The following is a 17866-nucleotide window of genomic DNA, read 5'->3' as shown; positions in this document are numbered from 1 at the left end:
TAATCTTTAGTTGATAAAAGAACATTTAAATATGAAATCTTCTACAGTAGCTCAATGCGAAATGGAGTCGGCTGCAGGGCTTCAGAGAATGCATGCTAAGGTATCTTGGCTATATATTGTATCTGCTTTTTGATTGGCCCACAGCAACAGTATGTCAAATGCAGCCTTCACCCTGGAGACCCACACATGTCCCTTTGACTTGTGCTTTTCAAGACGGAGAGTTGTAAGTGTGCACAGAGGGAAGTCTTTGAAATGACAAACTGAGACAAAGCACTAAAAAGTTTTCAAATTTAACTTGAAAGAATGAGATAGATAGAATATAAAAATCTCATTTTCCAAACCATCCGCAAAAGAGATATGGAAACACCTGGTAGAGTTCAAAGGATAATAACGAAGATGATAGCTGCATTAGGAAATGCGTGTAATTATAACCATTATTACCAGAGTTACTTACATTTGGCCGGCTGAAAAAGGAAAAAGATAAAGCGCTGCAGCCCTTTTAAAATCCCAGGGATGTAGGTCTAGACATATGCCTTAGAACACAGCTCTGATTAAGAACATTAATCTTACAGCCACTTCAACGCAAGCAGCCCACTCTGCAGCGCAGGGAAAAAGAGCTCCAGCACTGCTTCATTTTCCCCTGTTGCCTCAGGGTCTTGTCCTAAAGACTGACACTTGCTTGTACACACACGGGGAGGTTTAAGAGGTTTTGAAGGAATTTTTCGGGGGAAAAAACAGTAATATGTTTTGCAGTTTTGTGTGAAAACCCCCAAGGCAACATGTACATTGTGAAATCAATGTGGCTTCAGATCTAATTATTTATTGTCTGGCTTATAGAGAGCACAGTGAGCTAACAGCTTAAGCTGTAGAGCTGCAACAATGAGCTGAGGTGTGATACCTAGAGAAAAGTGCATAACTGTCAGTTCATGGCCTGTTTAATTTGTGTACTTTCAAAAATATGGAAGTAGAAAAGGACCCACTTATTAATTACAACAGAACGGTACTCTTCTGTTGACCAGAACAGTACTGACCAGAAACCAGACCAGAAACATACGGTACTGTTAATTCTCATCTTATACAGTACATACTGTACAATGTGCTACAATATACCATAAATGTGATGTCCAATCAAATAGCCGTTATAGACTTAGACTGTGGTATACCTTGACAAAAGAAGAGTGGAATTATAATTAAAAATGAAAAGGAATGGTAAAGCATGATAGAGTACAACCCAAAGCAAGGCACAATGTCGATTTGGGAAATCACATAATGACCACATATACTCTATCATGCCTGTGGCATTAAGGGACTAAAAAAACAGCTGATATGTCATTAGAAGTTGTCACTGGGCCCTACACTGGTAACTAGTTTCACAGAGTGTCAATTAGCTAATTATATTATTGGTGAATGTCAGGTTACATGTTCTGACATGGGTGTTAATTAGTGAATATGTGGTATATACTGTAAAAGGTTTTCACAGTGTTAGCAGTGGTTGGGTGTTAGGAAGCAGTCTGGGGAGGTTGCTTCGCACTTATAAGATAACTGAAGTGTCTGTCTCTTAGGAGTCTTCTAAGTCTAAGACCTGCTAATAACTCTACGATAAAGCCTCCTGCACTGCACAGTGTCATTCTTGTGAGTATTTATGTGCTCAGATCTCTGAAGCTACCTTAACTATGGTGTGGTCTGTCACAATGGTAAATTGTATTATGCAGATACTGTATATTCATTTGAAAACTTTTTAATCATTGGAATTTCATTTCGATTTTTGTAGAATTGTGGTTATTATACATGACATTTTCAGAAAAGGTAATATTATGTGCTAGTATATAATAACAAAGCTTCATGAGCTCCATCTATTTTCAGTCACTTAGTATAATACACAGTCATGGTATTGGACTAACCCGGCAGGATGCATGGTAGATGACTAGTTGAGAGATATTCATTATCTTAGACAGGATGTCTTTGTGGAAGGAAACTGGAGGACCCAGCAAAAGGCTATGCATTCAGATCCTATCTTAACTCCCCAACCCCTCTAGTCTTATTAGGTTCTGTATATGCAATGTTAACCCAATCAAAAGATGTTTCTGGATTCGCAGATCATTCACCATGAAATTTGATTAATGCCCCATTCAAAGGCACACTTATGAAGTCTCTATTGAACAGGAACTTTTTCAATTTAATTGCAAATAGTTTGTAAGAAAGGGAACACTAAAGGCTCCTACATTTTTTGTCGGGTTGAATGGGTATGGTAATTCAAGTGAAGGCTTTCTTTATAAGAGTGCTTATAAATGGACATGCTTTTCCCCTGAATAGATACTGTTGTTATTTAACTTTAGTGCAGTTTTTAGCTTGCTCTCCTTGACATAGCATTTTATCAAAGGTGAAAGACTTAAACTTCCAAGATCAATAGTGCTTAATCTTTATGAAAGCTTGAGGAGAAAGATTGGCCTCTAAAGTTAGATATTTGTTTCTTCTCTTGCAGAAACAGTGAATTATTTTAATTTTAACTTACCCCAAAGTGCATATTTGACATTTCCAATGCTGAATCTGTAATAATTCTCTAACATAGACATTTCTAAGTAGTATCCTGAGTAGATACTGTATCTAAATCTAAATAATTCAACAGGGAATGAAATGTAAAATGTAAATGTATTTCTAGCATGACTGATGCGTGTTGATCAGTGATATGATTTTATATATATATGCATTGCATTAGTTGAACTAATGGAGAGAAATGCTTTGCAATGTGCAGTAAAAAAAGGAAATTACAATTTCATGTTCATGTAGCCCTTGGAGAGTGAGAGCTAGATTAAACCCAATTGTTCTCAAATTATTCTCATGTAGAACAGGAAAGCAGAAATGCCAGGCAATAACTGTCATAGTTTATTACTCTCAGGGTGGTTCAGTGGGATTGTTAAAATTACATCGACCCTGGGGAAAAATAATAAGTTTCAGCAATTATTGCTGATTTTGTGATTATTCTCAGGATTTAAAACTCAGAGCTGGAAATTGTTTAAATAAAACATCGTCTATATGCATCTGTGGTGTCAGAATAAAGCTGCCCTTCTCTTAAAGGATTCCAAGGATGATCTGTATGTCTGTGTGGCCACTGAAGTTTAACTGAGAAGTTAGACATAAAACCATATTTTTTTTCTTATTTGTTGCACCCAGTCATTTGGCCTCTGGCCTTGCCTTCACTCTTTAAGGTATCCCTTCTTGCAAGGTGGCGTTGAGGAAACACCGCCCCCAGGTCTTGAGCCTTCAGTGCAGTTTAGCATTCAATCTTTTGTTTTAAGAAGAATTTACATTTTGTAGTATTATAAGACTGACTTAAAACTTCCATGTGAGCTTGCTGGCAAATACAGTAACTATGGCAAAATAAGTTAGGAAACTCATCATGCATGTACACATTATTGTGGATTGCACCATTAACAGCACACATGATCCATTTATAAGATGCAGGATATTTTCAGTGCAGTGAAGTCAGGGTAGGGATAAGTAAAACAAATCTTTAATGTTTGTACATCCTGAGCACTAGTCTCTTCAAGCTGCTGTGACTTCGCCAGCTAAACGCTCACTCATCTCGCCCTTCTGTCTGTTCCTGTGGTGCTCACCTCCCCTCCCTGTGCAGATGAGATGAAGAGGGAGGCACATTCGTTGCTGTGCAGAACAGTATCTCTGTGTAGAACACCTGACCTGGAAATGAAGACCCTGCTGTGTGGCAGTGTCTGTCTGTGTGTTAATTCATTACACCCTGCCCCCTGAGGGGACAGACACTTCCTCCTGATCCTGGGTGGCTCTGAAGATCCCACAGCAACAGTGACAGTTTGAAAACCTTCCCTTCAAGGCCCTGGACCCCACTTTTATTCTGTTGGCAACACTCTTCTCTCTTTTTAAAGAGCGAAATCCTCAGCCAACAGATGGAAGGCTGTTCTTTTCAGAGCCATAGTCCCAGCGGTGGGAATTTGCTGTATTGCTGAAGGGCTGATTCCGTCTGGCAATATTCAAAACTGCTCTCCACATTCTCCGATTTTCTTCTTGCATCCCCTTAGTGGCAGGCCTTTCTTTTTAGCCCGTCTACTTCAGCCTCCCTGGGTCTCACCTTTCACATATTTCCCACTCAAGCAGCAATTTGAGACAGGAAAAAAAGTACATCAAACGCGATGCTAAGCACTCCTTTAGAAGGGTGACTGTGACACCATGGCTCGGAGTCTTATAGACTTGTTTTTTTCTCAAAAGGGGAAAGCACTTGACAAATGTATTGAATATAAAACTAAATGGGAACAATATTCATTTTTCTAGAGGAGTTTAATGTGTTTTTTGACATTTAGGATGTGCTCATAATATTGTAACCTTTACAGCAAGTTGGTGTAGCACTTGAGTTATTTTAGTTCTTTTAAGACAATAAAATGGATAGCAGGACAAATTACATTTTAAAAATAATTGATATAAAAACAATATTTGCAATATGTTAATTTCAGGAGACAAATAATGCCTTTCCGTTCATGTAAATCCCAGTATGCCATTTAGCTTTGCCATACTTCATGGTGCTCAATCTGCTTTTGAAAATATTTGTTCTCTTTTCTCACTAAAAGAGGCAAATTTTTCCTCTTTCATCTTTTGTCCTCTGTCCTCTTTCTCAAATCTCTCTGCATCTTCCAAAAAATCTTTTTATTTTAAGTTGCTCACCAGGCCAATAACTGACCCCACCCACTCATAGTTAGTCAGGAATTCTAATATATCACCTGTTGCATAAGGTCAGATAGATCAGAGGATGTTTCACTAGGCTCCATTCACTTTGTTTGGAATGCTTCAGAGTGGATATGTGTGCTGTCTTAATATTGCTTTTCCTTGCTTTGGAGTGGAAAAGGTGTCACTGTTGTCTACTGTCAACAACATGTGGTGATTTGTATTTAATCTTTAATGTAAGCAAATGATGACTGAAGGGGCTGCAGGTGGCAATGTTTTTCTGTTGTCGTGTATTGTTTTGTTGTTTGTCTCAGATGTGCATACAGTATTTAGCATCCCGCTGTTGTAATAACTTTAAAGTTCCAGTGTTGTGGTATAGAGTCATTGCCAAGAATCACAGCTCTGTCTTTTGACTGTGTTTGACTCTAGTCACATCGGCTGAGGATTAAATACTGGCGAGGGTGTTTCCCTGAGGCTTGGCAAGGATGAAGGGGCATGAGCAAACTAGCCTTCCCTGTCAAAATGAATTAGTTCTGGCTTTTTTTAGCCCTGGTTTCTGCTCCAACCAAGCATATTCTCATCCTCCTCACCTTTTAGGGGCCAGGGGTCGTGCCCATCATTGAGGTTTGAATCTGGACAGGCCTCAAACTGGAATTATTCACGTTTATTTTTTATTTGAAAAGATTTCAGTTAACATTTAATGTACAGTATTTTTAATGAATAAAATGTAGAGATGAGTAAAATAGAATATAGATCTTATTTTTCACTCATGGGCAAAATGCCTGTTCCAGAGAGTAAAATAGGCTGTATTGGTTATTGGGTTAACAGATCAGAACTAAAAATATTGGAATAGAAAAGGCTAAAATAACATGTAAACCTTTATTTGTATTTCCTGGCTATAAAAATGTTCTGAAAGTACCCTCATTCACATCTTAGGAATTGGCAAGTTATACAAAATCAAGCAAAAGGCTAACTTTTCACACCCATTGATGGAAATGCATTAGTGCTGTTGTTCTAATACAATACTGAATATAAATACATTTTCAGATGGTCATGGCATCATCAGTCCAAATGATGTGGAGTAAAGACTAAAATACATTGCATGTGCCAAGAAATCTGTCCAATCTCCAGTTGTTTCTGAAAATGCCAGGACAAAACTGTTACATGCACACTTCAATTGATTGACATTTATTAATTAACTGACAAACTAATGGACAACAGGTAAATTAGTGTGATGGAGATGCTGATCACTGTTTGGCTCCTGAATTTAAGTGGGAAGAGTCGTTTAAAGATTTTAAAGCAGGAAAGGTTTTTCGGATCATATGCTTTTAAAACATGTGCTGCTCAGCTCCTGCTGGGATTTGATCACAGCCTCTCACACGCACCTCATGTTTCAGAGCCGTACAGTGTAGCACCATTCCCCAGACACCAGTGAGCTCTGCTACGCTAGAATTCCACACTAATCAGGTTTAAAGGAGGCGACGCCTGCTTCTAAAACAGGTTCAGCGCCACTGTAGCCTTTTACACATTGTGAAAAAAAAAATTAGTGGTTAATTTCTTCCGATATTGTGAATTAAGAGTATACATATATGTAAGTTCAGGTGGGTACAGTAGCTGCGTCAGCATGCGTAGTCTGCAAAGGAACAATTAATAGGTTTATTCCATGCTGAAAAGAGAAGAGAGAAAACACAACATTTGTGAAATGTTTTACATATACATTATAAATATGTGCGTCTTCTATTTCAGCACATATTAGTTGTTCTGTGCCGATAGTAGATATTTTTTTTGATTCACATATTAAATAAAGTGCTGCCTTTTCAAACAAATGATATTTGTTTTTTACCTGCTTTAATGATGGATCCTTTTAAGGGTGCTTCAAGATTGTCTTTCACTCTTGCTAATCAAACATTAAAGTTTCATGAATATAAGTTACATATTCAGTCAGGAGCATTTGCGCATTGCATCCGATGTCAGATGCTAAGCAAGGCTGGTCATTACACCAAGAAATCTGGTGGAATATTAATGGAACCAGGATTTTGACTGCTTGGTCATTAAAGATCTGATGGCACTCTTACTAAGAACAGGGGTGTTAATTCTAGTGCTCTGATAAATTCCCCAATTATTCTACTATTATCAATCAAACCTTTTTTGCTGCACAGGAATAATAGGCAAGAATGCTATTGACCACAGGCTCCAGGAAATTGGTTGATTCAAATTCTAGAGCCACATTTTCTTTTAACAAGGTGATAAGTATAGAGACACTACAAAAGTTTAGCTCTTCTTTGGGCCCTGATACTTTTCCTAAATATAGACTGATTCTGGAATTTCTAATCATTTTTGTTTGGGTGACAATAATTTTCAATAATCACTCCTGACAAGGACCCTTTGCATCTAATGCTAAAGCAAAGTAAGAATTGTAATTTTACGTATTTTAATAATGAAATGTCAAAAGCAGAACTGAAGGTCAGCAGACTCATTCTCAGTTTTTCAAACGTACATATAGTATTATTCAGTATGCAGCAGTGTGTATTTTATGTATTATTAGACTCTGACATGAAAAATGTCCCTGTCGTCGCGGGGAACCACTGGATAGTCACTAAGGGCTGTTGGAAGCATCTTGACCTCAAGCTGAGAACCAACACACTTAATGAAAAAAGTGTAGCGGAATGCATCTAAAATTCAGTATATCAGATCAGAATATGAAGGCTCAACACCTTGTCCACAAAGATTGAAGACTGCCTGAATCATACGTTTTTCATAACCAAAACAAACTTTAACGTTTATCTTTTCAGTCACTGTGATGCCCTGGTGTTTCAAAGCATAATAACATAGTCTAGTGTGATTTATCTCTTATTAGTAAATCTCCTGTTTACTATCCTTTGAACACTGGCAGCCATTTTGGCTCTGGAGAATGCTCCAGAACCAGGACAGCTGCCACAAAACACCTCCCAAGGATTTACTGAGTGCAGATTTACATCTAGCATTGTATGCAGCCACCTTGTATATGTGAATGAATGTAAATTAGTATAATTTGAGAAATTTGCTGTTGGGCCTTGGGCACATGGTTTCATACAGCTGTCCTCCAATGAATAGCTGAATTATTCCAATCAGCATTGATTTCTTCCCAGAAGCAGCATATTTTAATGATAAACTCATCAGCATACTGTATAACTCTACTGAGAGTCGTATGATGGATATTTTCTAACAATACAAATGCTAAAACAAAAAGGCTTTTGCACACAACATATTTAAAGTAATTAATTAATTATTTTGTAGTTGTACTAGTTCTCTACAATTTGTTATTAAATTATTTTGCTGCAATTTTTATTTCTGTTTGTCTTAATCTGCAGGTACGGTATTATGATGAATATATTATCTACCCATTCATTATTATCAAGCTGCTTCTTACTGATAAGGAGCACAGCATCTCAAGACCTACAGTATCAAGGTAGGCCTATACCCTTGACAAAACACACCTCCACTGCAGGGAACAGATACACTCAAGCCCAATGTAGATGCACCAATTCACCTACTCAACTGTCTTTGGGAGAAGGGAAGAAACCAGAGTACTTGGACCAATCTCAGGCAGACTTAGGGAGGACAAGCAAACTGCATACGGAACACCAGAATTGAACCCAGGACACAAATGCTGTAAAGTAGCAGAACTCGGGCACACTACCACGCTACACTAAAGATTTCAAATCAAGGTGCAACTTCCTGACACAGGTTTTGGCGATTATCCCAGTACATCAGACACAAATCTACATTCCATTGGCAAAAAACTTGAGTCAGAACTAAATCTGTATCAGCTACATAATCTTTGAGAACTAATGAAATCTGGCAACACATTAAAGGTCTATCATTTTAAACTTGTGCAGCCATTGTACACAATATGCTGACTGAAGCTATACTGTCTAGTTCTCAGAACATCATATTTAACTTCACCATGACTACTGTAAATTAAAAATAGGCTTTCCAGTGCCAAGTTTCCCAACCTCCTGATCAAATATGGCTGTTTAAGCCATAAACAAGAATTAAGATTTTTAAAAATTAATTAGGAAAATATTCCAATAATTTCAGTATCCTAAATTATTTGAACATTTCAAAACATAAAACCGTTTTAAAAGGTTTCACCATAACTGCTACTGTACATCCATTTTAACACTATGTCAAGTGTAACCTACATGCCTTTGGTAGGTGTGCCTGATGAAAACAGGTAGGTTACTCAAAGTCACAATTAAACACAGCACCCTGGAGGTGTGGGACAACTTGACTCACCACCATGCCTCTGTGCCACCCCTCCTCATCAAGGGCAAAACATTCAATAAGGTTTTTAACGAGTTTTTTTAAGATTGTTGTATTTTTTGTACTTAATTTTGTTGGGGGATTATTAATGTTTTCAATGAGGGATTGCCTTTGATAATTGGTGCTTAGGCTTCAGGCATGTTCACAGACCATACTACCTTCCTAATTCCAGATTTTACTGAATGAAAACCCACCTATTAAACAACAACAGTAAAACAAGATGGGGATTTATTTGCTAGGCTGTGAAGTGCTTTCTTTTCTTTCATTAATCCTCCTACAGTCACGCGCTTTTTTTAGAATTTGGTCTCTAGAGGCAATGGTGACTGGTCTGATACAGGCTGCATGCAAGCCCATACATTACAAAATTCCCTGTACTGCTGAAACCTCTACATTACAATTAATCCATTAGTACTGACACTCGGTACATGACTTGTTTTTTTATCTTTGTTTAAAGTCTCAGAGGCACCTGCAGCATATGTAATGGATAAAAAATGGAACAATTTGCTATAATCCAGACCTCAGGGGCACTGAGCATATCTAAAACTTTCTTTGTAGGTTGGAGAAGCCTGAAAAATATCTCAGGAACAAGTTGTATCGAATAATGTTTCCTTTCTGTGCATGTTTGTTTGGCTGGTGTTAAGCTGAAGGAAACCGAAAAATGATTCATTCATCATCTGCAATCAAGCTGATGAGTACAAGAATCAATATGCAACGCATATGTGAGAACAGGCTCCATCTCAGGCCTGCTCTCCTCCCGCACAGCTGCTAGGAATACACACCAGGAAGTAACAAAACTTAATAGAACTCTAATTAGCAGAGTTAGTGAAGCCCACTTGCATTATCATACTACAGTGCTGGAGCTCTGGTGCTCACTTAACGAGCTCCAGTGCTCCTTATAGAAAGGCAGCTTTTCAATTGATACAATTGTCACATTAATTATACTCAGGTTTTCAGGTATAAAGGCATGGAGACATATTAAAATACTGAAAACATTTCAAATACCTGTTTCACACCCGCTTTACTTTACAGTGGAATTATTCCATTTGCTTTTCTCCCCATTTCAGTAAGATACGATATTTGTTCCAAATGTTTGATCCTGTAATAACATACAGTACATTCTTTTTTTCCATGTTCTGGCTTCCTTTGTTGAAAATGTGAGCTGAAAGGATGGGCTCAGGAGATGCTCACTAAAGACTCCTGTTCTGTTTTATGCAGGTGAGTGTTTTTTACAAAAAATGTTATATTAGCAGACATGGAGAAATGTGTCCCCAAGTGTCAGCATTTGTCATTTAATTAAAATAGATTTCATTAAGACATGTGGGCACAACGCTGCTGCCTCACAGCTGTAAGAGTTGCATATCTTCATAAGATGATATGCACAATAAAACATTTCAGAACGAAGTACGCAGAAGAAAAGCAATTAATTTCTTTGTGAATGATTGTGATTAACGCAGACTAGCCTGGAAGGGTGATCTTTCTAATACATATTTTAGAACTAAGCTTAATTGAAACTTTAACCAATTTAAGCACAATGATAAAATGTATAAATAATGCTGTGTGTGCATCTCTTTAAATCTCTGAATTAAGAATATATACTACAGTATATATCTGAGCTTAAAAACCAATTTGTTTCTGTCAGATTTTGAAACAAACTTCATTGTTCGTTTTTCAGTATTAATTTTATATCATATTTTGGACTCCTATTTAGAAAGTAGTCTTTAATTAATGCAGTTTTTAAGTCACACTTTTTAAAAGGCTGTTTTATCATTAATGGAGGGTCAAAGCAATGGAATTAAGCATTGTTTGAATAGTGTTGTACTGCTTTTTGAACCAGAATAATGGTTAACATTTAATAATGTTTGCATAATGGCTTTGCCTGCTCAGTAATAAAAATGTTTCTAATAATGAAGCATTTTTAATTAATTTCCATGGGGGCTGTTTCAATATACTTGTATAAAATCATAATAATGTCTTAAACCTTGGTGCACTTTGGTTTTGAGGAGCAGATGGTTGTGAGAAATATTCTAGGGCATATAATTATTCAAGGCTTTCCTTGGAAACTGCACTGATGTGTCATAAATAACTAACCTTACAGACAACTTGATTTTGTAACTTTTGTAATTTGCCTGTAGTTTGATCAATTCCTAATTAATTTAGTATAGCTCCCCTGGCTGAGGAAACAGAGAGGTGATTGTAAGGACAAGGCAGACAGGACCCCCACTCTTCTGAAGGAATGAGCTTGGGAGCTGCTACAAGGGTTAAGTTGGGGTGAAGGGAGGGTTGCAAAAACAAAATGCAAAAGGGGGACTCAGGAGGCAAAATATTTTTATATATATATGAGAGTGAAAGTGGATGACAGTAGAATCTGACCTCCTCCTGAACTTCTGTTTAAGACTGTTAAGAAATTTAGAAACTAACAAGACGGTTTGTGTATTGTCCTTAATAAAACGTTTCACAGTGCAGATTTGCCAGTTTAATTTGCAGAAGGATAGTACTTTCCTTTTTTTAAATGTGGAAGTACCAGTTGTTATGTGATTTGTTGTACACCCCAATTGTTAACCCTTTCAGTTTTTCCACCAGTACCAGTACCCTCCTTTTTCTTCTAAAGCATGCACGTGTGCAACCCGGCCATCCATTGTGAGAGAGTTGCTTATCCTGGAGGTGGTCAGAGCAAGCCAGAACTTACTCAGGCAGGAGGCAGAGGCTCCAACCCCTCTGCCACCATGACATCTGTGTGCCAAACAAGCACAACATTTCACCCTCTGAGTCCTGCAATGACTACAAGACAGTGAGCATTGATTAGAGGAGTGATGTACTGTACTGTAGTAATCGCTGACAACACCACAGGTTCACAGGTGCCCTTGAGGTCATAGGCATTGCTGTTGCACAGCAGCTCGAGAACACCGTGGCAAATGGCTCTGAAGAGCACACATTTTGGAAAAAGTTTGCGGTCTTGCCCCTTACTCCCCCACGTGTGCTGACACAGTGATCGTAACGACTGCTAACTCCTTTGAACACTTTGAAAATCAAAATGGGATGTGCAAACCATAGTGATATTTAATAATCATACTATGCACAATGAATTAAAGATGATAAAAATATATTTTGCAGCACAGGACCAGATAATGTTTAAGAATGGTAATTGGTACTGTATATGACTCTTGACTAAAATTTGTACACTTCGTTTTGTTCTCTCTCAAGGCTATTGTGTGCAATTTTTATGTACCCAATTTGTACCTTATGAATAAAATACTTTTTTTAAAAAACAATGTGACAGCCATTGAAATAGCTGCTTTCTCAAAGTGTCGCATCTTATCCCGGCAATCAAATGTGATAGGGAAGCAGGAAAAGCAGCCCACTGTTTTCCTCTGTCATTACAACTTACTGTCTCACTGATAGCTAATTTGCTACCAGGAAAGTCTTTCTAGCCTGTTGATTTAAGTCTGGCTTTGTGATTTTATTACATTGTGCATTACTTAAAGAAATTATAAATGACCCCAAAGGCTCTCTGATATTAGACACCTACTGAATTGAGAATGAATACTACTTTTGCACATCTCCACAATTCTGAGAAGAATTATTCCAATTATGCTAATGAAAGAAGTGTTACCTTCACCTAACTGATACTGATGTGCAGCCTTATTAGCCCAGCTGCTGGGGATGGTATTTCCTTTTTGTGCTAGAATGTGTGCACGCATAGGTCATTGCAATTAATGTCATAAAAAACATGGACAGAGGGTGAATTAAATAATAAGCAAGACAATTAATTCTTCTTAATATCACATACATATACAAAAATACCAGTTTATTCTAGAGATATGACACGTATGATATGGTAAAAGCAAAATAGTATATTAATAATACTGTTTTTAAACTAGGGAAAATTTGGCAGTAATACAGTTATATTTTAGGTGAACATTACCTTAATGGTTTAAGTGAAAATTCCTGTGGCACTAGATAGATTATTCATAGTTTAAAAACGTGAAAAGATAAGTGGCAAACATGAGGAGGCCATTGGTACACCTACTGTATATGGGGCAGGTACATGTTTTGTCAAAATATGGGTGAATTTGTATGGCAGTCTGTCAATGAAACTAAAAAGATCTACACATTGTGATGGTGTAACATTCACAGTGAAGTAGAAGACACCCCATTAGATCAGCTAAATGCAAAGCAAAGCATTTGACAGCTGGAAGTATGCAAGAGGTTATTTTACTGATGCCTTAAATATATATATATATTATGTTACAAATATATATTACATATATTATATGTATATTATGTATAGCCTCTGAGGGAAGCACACCATGTATACAGTAACTTTCATTTGCATCTTGGATTTATAGTAGATGAACACCTGAGTACCTTATACATTCTATATAGGTTTTCCTTCGCAGACATCAAACCCTAAATACAGTGTGACTCCTGTCATGGAAAAACATCACTTTCCACACTATATGCACAGCAAATGTACACTTTGAGCCTTCGGGTTCAGCTGGTGGAATATTGTGCATGCTGTGCATGCTCTCTCACAGAATCTTTGTGCTTCCAGATTTACATTTCAGCAGAGCTCCTAAACACTTCCTCTTATGTCTCTTCCTGGTAATAAAGACCACTTGCGAAAAAAAATAATTTCTGTAATTAGCATAAATCACGTGCAATTTCCTGAATTTCAAATGTGAAATATAAACCACTGGACCTGTGCAAAACCAAGAATGCTTCAAACTTCAGTGCTTCAAACAGGTTAAAACAGATCTAATCAAGCAAGCAGTTCAATTGAAATGATGAATTGATCTAGCCAATATAAGACTCCATTGGCAAAAACACAGAAGAGACGGGTTTGTCTAGAACCAGGGTTGAGAAGCATTGCTGCAGTGTGTTAATATAGCACATATGCTACCCACAGTGTGACCAGCAGGAAATAACTTTCTTTCGAAAGCATTTGTGGATGGAGTTGACAATCTAAAAGCCAGCAAACAAATGCTTGTAAAAAATAGATTGAATAATTAAAAGGCAGTCTGTATATTATGTATTTTCCTTATCACCTGCTGAAGTATGTTATTTGTATTCTGCATGACATTTCTATATAGATGCCTATCTAGGCTTGTTCTTAGGATGGTTACAGAAACAGCGGAGAAAGACTGTTGTTGTATTATACCAAGTATTATCATACAAAGCCAAATACATTGTGGCAATTCCCATGACTGTAAAAAGACTGCTTCAGATTTAAATATTCTGATGAAAAAAAAAAACAAGATTAAATTAATCGATTAAAAAATAATGCACAGAGTTCTTTTGAGTCTACCACAAAACATTTTTGATTAAGAAGAGGGAGTTAAATATCCCTATAAGTATAATCACTGTGAGAGTGGGCATTTTCATAATGATCCCCTTCTTAAAATGCTTTAATAAACTACCAAAGAAAGTATCAATCCAGAAATCCAGGAAAACAATTAATAATCTTTTCATAAAAGAGTTAAATGAATCTATGAGGAGAACTTGAAAGTTCAGTGCTAAAAACCTTTTTATCATTTTAGTAGCAAATTAATGATCTTCTGTTTATGTGCTCATTAAAACCCAGTGTGTTTAACTAGAACACAGACTATTTTCATGACTACCAAAGCTTTGTGAAAAAAGTTGTCATGGCTCTGCTCATTAGTCTTGCACTGAGAGAATATGGTGTTCTTTGTAAATTCTTCATGTGCTCCTCTCTTTTGCTGGAAGAAGCAGACCAAAATGCTTTTTTAATTAAAAACAAAAGTGTCGAGTACTGATGCATGCTCTGATTGTTTGTTAAGGAGGCTGGAGATGTTAATGGCCTTTAGGGGAGACAGACTTAAGATTTTAGACATCTATCTCAAGCATTGTGTAATTGTGGATGGCAGACTTCTTATTGAAGAAAAGGTAGCACCAATGCTGTCTTGAATTTACTGCCCTGATTCAACGCCATTGTGTGCGTTGTTTCTCTCCCTGGCCCCATTTGGAGACAGGCCTTCACCATGTGTGGGATTTAAAAATGAACAGTTTATGAGAGACGACTAATCCCTGCAGCTCTGCAGCTCGTTAACTCACTCAGCTTGTGGAGGGTGAGAATAGCTCAATCCAGTGGCGAGCTTGTCATCTCTGAGCCAACCAGGTTTACACCAAACCCACTTGTGTAAACTCTCCAGTTTATTAAGATGTGGGATGCTGTCTATACTTTCTAAAAGAAAATTATTATTATCATCCTTTGTGATGGAGCATCTCAAATTGCGCTATAAAACAGTGAAAGGAGATAAAAAGGGGAAAAGGAAAGCATTTTAAAGAATAATACTTTAAAGTAAGATTCTGCATGATCCAAGGAGACAGATACCCTGCTTCATCTACAGTAGGAACAGCCTAGGTGCACAGGCACAGAAATCCCTGTCGCCAATTGCTCATGGTCTGGCCTTAGAGATACATACTGTATGAATGCTCCATCTGTGAACTGGGAATTGCGTCTCAGAGCTTGACTGGAATCAACGATGAATAAGCCATTCATGATCTTGAAAGTGAAAAGATTTTAAAATCAGTTTGAAACTAAATTCTGATTCCAGAACAGGATTAATATACTGTAAATCACACAACAAGATCTAGTGGGGACCCTGTTTGCCTGAGATGTTACTGTCCAAAGCCCTAGGATCCAAAGTTAAAGTGATTCATTGTACTGTACGTTTGTTTTTATTCTGCACAGTGCTGATCCATGCATGTTCTTTCTGAGGCATTTGTCAGACTCCAATATACTGGAAGATTACAGCCACATTCGGGAGCCCTGTTTTAATTTTAAAAAAGGCATGTTAGAGGGAGCAGGTGCACAGGACATTTTGACACTGTGTGCTGAAGCACACTGGGTAATTAGCACGATTTATGCCACATGGCTATCCTAATTCTCAAGTCTTTATCACTGCAATTCTCAGCAACCATACAGCAGGTGGCAGTGCCAGACAGAAACGAGCTTTTGTTTTGCCAAAAATCTAAGTCATGAATATTAATTAATTAACATGTCTATACTTTGTAGCAGGAAGCAGTCTCGGAGGATGTATACATGTTTGTACTTGGCTTATTGAAAATCATTATTCTTTACTTTGTGATACATGAACTGCTATTGCACATTTCAGATAACACAGCATCTGGGAGGAACTTGTTGCCTTTGGGTTAGAGAAATGGCAAAAGACATTATGAAATGCATTTGTGCACATATCCCTTTCGGAATTAGATTTGATTTATTGACAGGAAACTATATGGTTGTGCACACAAGATTAGCTGCAATGACTGAACAACAGCTGACCTTCACCTAGGCATCTACTGCCTTCAGTTCATAAAGATTCTCTTCATCCCACCTCACTAGGGTACAATTCTCAAAAGACCTGTTAATAGTTTTGAGGATTACAACCTTCTAGCCTGATACAATCAAATCTCAGAGACTAGGCAAGGCTGGGCAAAGATCCCACTGCATTGGCCATAAGCGGGGTATTAACCGCACTGTCCTGGCCAAATTTGACTATGGGTTATTTATTTGGTGAAGTTTTTTCTCACTTCTCCACTTGATGTGCTGTGTAGTGGCATCACTGGTACATTATGGCTTCTACATGTCACCCTGTAACACATACTGTACAGGGTGGAGTAGTGGAGGTCCACTGCTATAAATAAAGTGATTTCGGTTTGAGAAAAATTATATAAATGGAACTGATTATCATTAAGGTTGTTATACTGTTAAACATATGAAATATTCTTTAAGGTTTAGACCCAAGTTTGAAAATGGAGTTCAAGGAAATAGTGTATTTTCCTCATTCATCGAATGCATAGCTCTATCTCAGTGCAGAGTGCCAACATGTGCCAACTCCATAATTGAATAGCCGATAATGAAATAATTAGTTTTGCTCTGTGATTGATTGCTAGAAAACAGCTAGAAATGCTGAAAACCATTGATAACAAGAGAGAGGTCAAAAGAAAAATGAGCTGGCTATATCGGCTTTGGTGCTTTTAGCTTTTTTGTCAGTTTCCAAGTTTCCTAAAAACAACAACAAAACTGAGTTAATTCATCACTGTGACTCACCTGATGAAGTCGTGCTTAAAACAATCTGCCTCCCACTGAACATCTTTAAGGTTCATTTATTCTGTTTGTTTTTGGTTTGTTAACAACAAAACAATACCACAGTACGAGTTTCTTACTTTACATTTTTGCCTTTTGCAAATCACCTCTGGATAAATTCATGCTATGGACAGTGTGTATAATATGTGCCTTTTTTATTCACAGCTCATTTACTGTATTTATTAGATATCTCAGAGAATGGCAGGTTGAGTGAAATTGACTGGTGCTGCATAACTGGTGAGAGAGGTGGGACTGTTGTTTCTGCAGATGTGAGTTATAAAAATACTGGTGTTGTCAATATCTGCAGAATGCCATTTCTTCTCAAGCAGCAATAGACAAATGAAGTTAAAAATGAAACCCTTAACTAGTGAACTTCCACGCCTTGTATTTTTTTTTGCAGGTAAGGACCATTCTAATTAAAAAAAAACCCAACTCAAGAACATGACAGCTCAAGAAAGACTGCAAATGAGGTCTAACTCCTCCTGCAGGTTTGATGATGTAGTATCTGAAATGCCCTTTTTGAAGGAGCCTCCACGTTCTGGCCAGGAAACCTGGGTCATATATTGAATCGACAACTTTTTTGTCTAAAGAAGCGTTTTCTGTTGTTAAAACTTAAAGAATTGTGCTTTAGTTTCCAGCTGTGATCTTTGAAGCTCACTGCTAGAAAGCTGTCATCAAACACATGTAATTATTTTCCAAAGTTGTATTTTTTTTCCAACATAATTTCACTAGGAATGACAACACCCAAGATGAAAGCGTGGA

The sequence above is a fragment of the Lepisosteus platostomus genome, chromosome 23 (assembly GCF_059453375.1).
Source record: "Lepisosteus platostomus isolate fLepPlt1 chromosome 23, fLepPlt1.hap1, whole genome shotgun sequence".
NCBI lineage: Eukaryota > Metazoa > Chordata > Actinopteri > Semionotiformes > Lepisosteidae > Lepisosteus > Lepisosteus platostomus.
The sequence above is the reverse complement of the archived record's forward strand: the minus strand, read 5'-3'. Positions refer to the sequence as shown.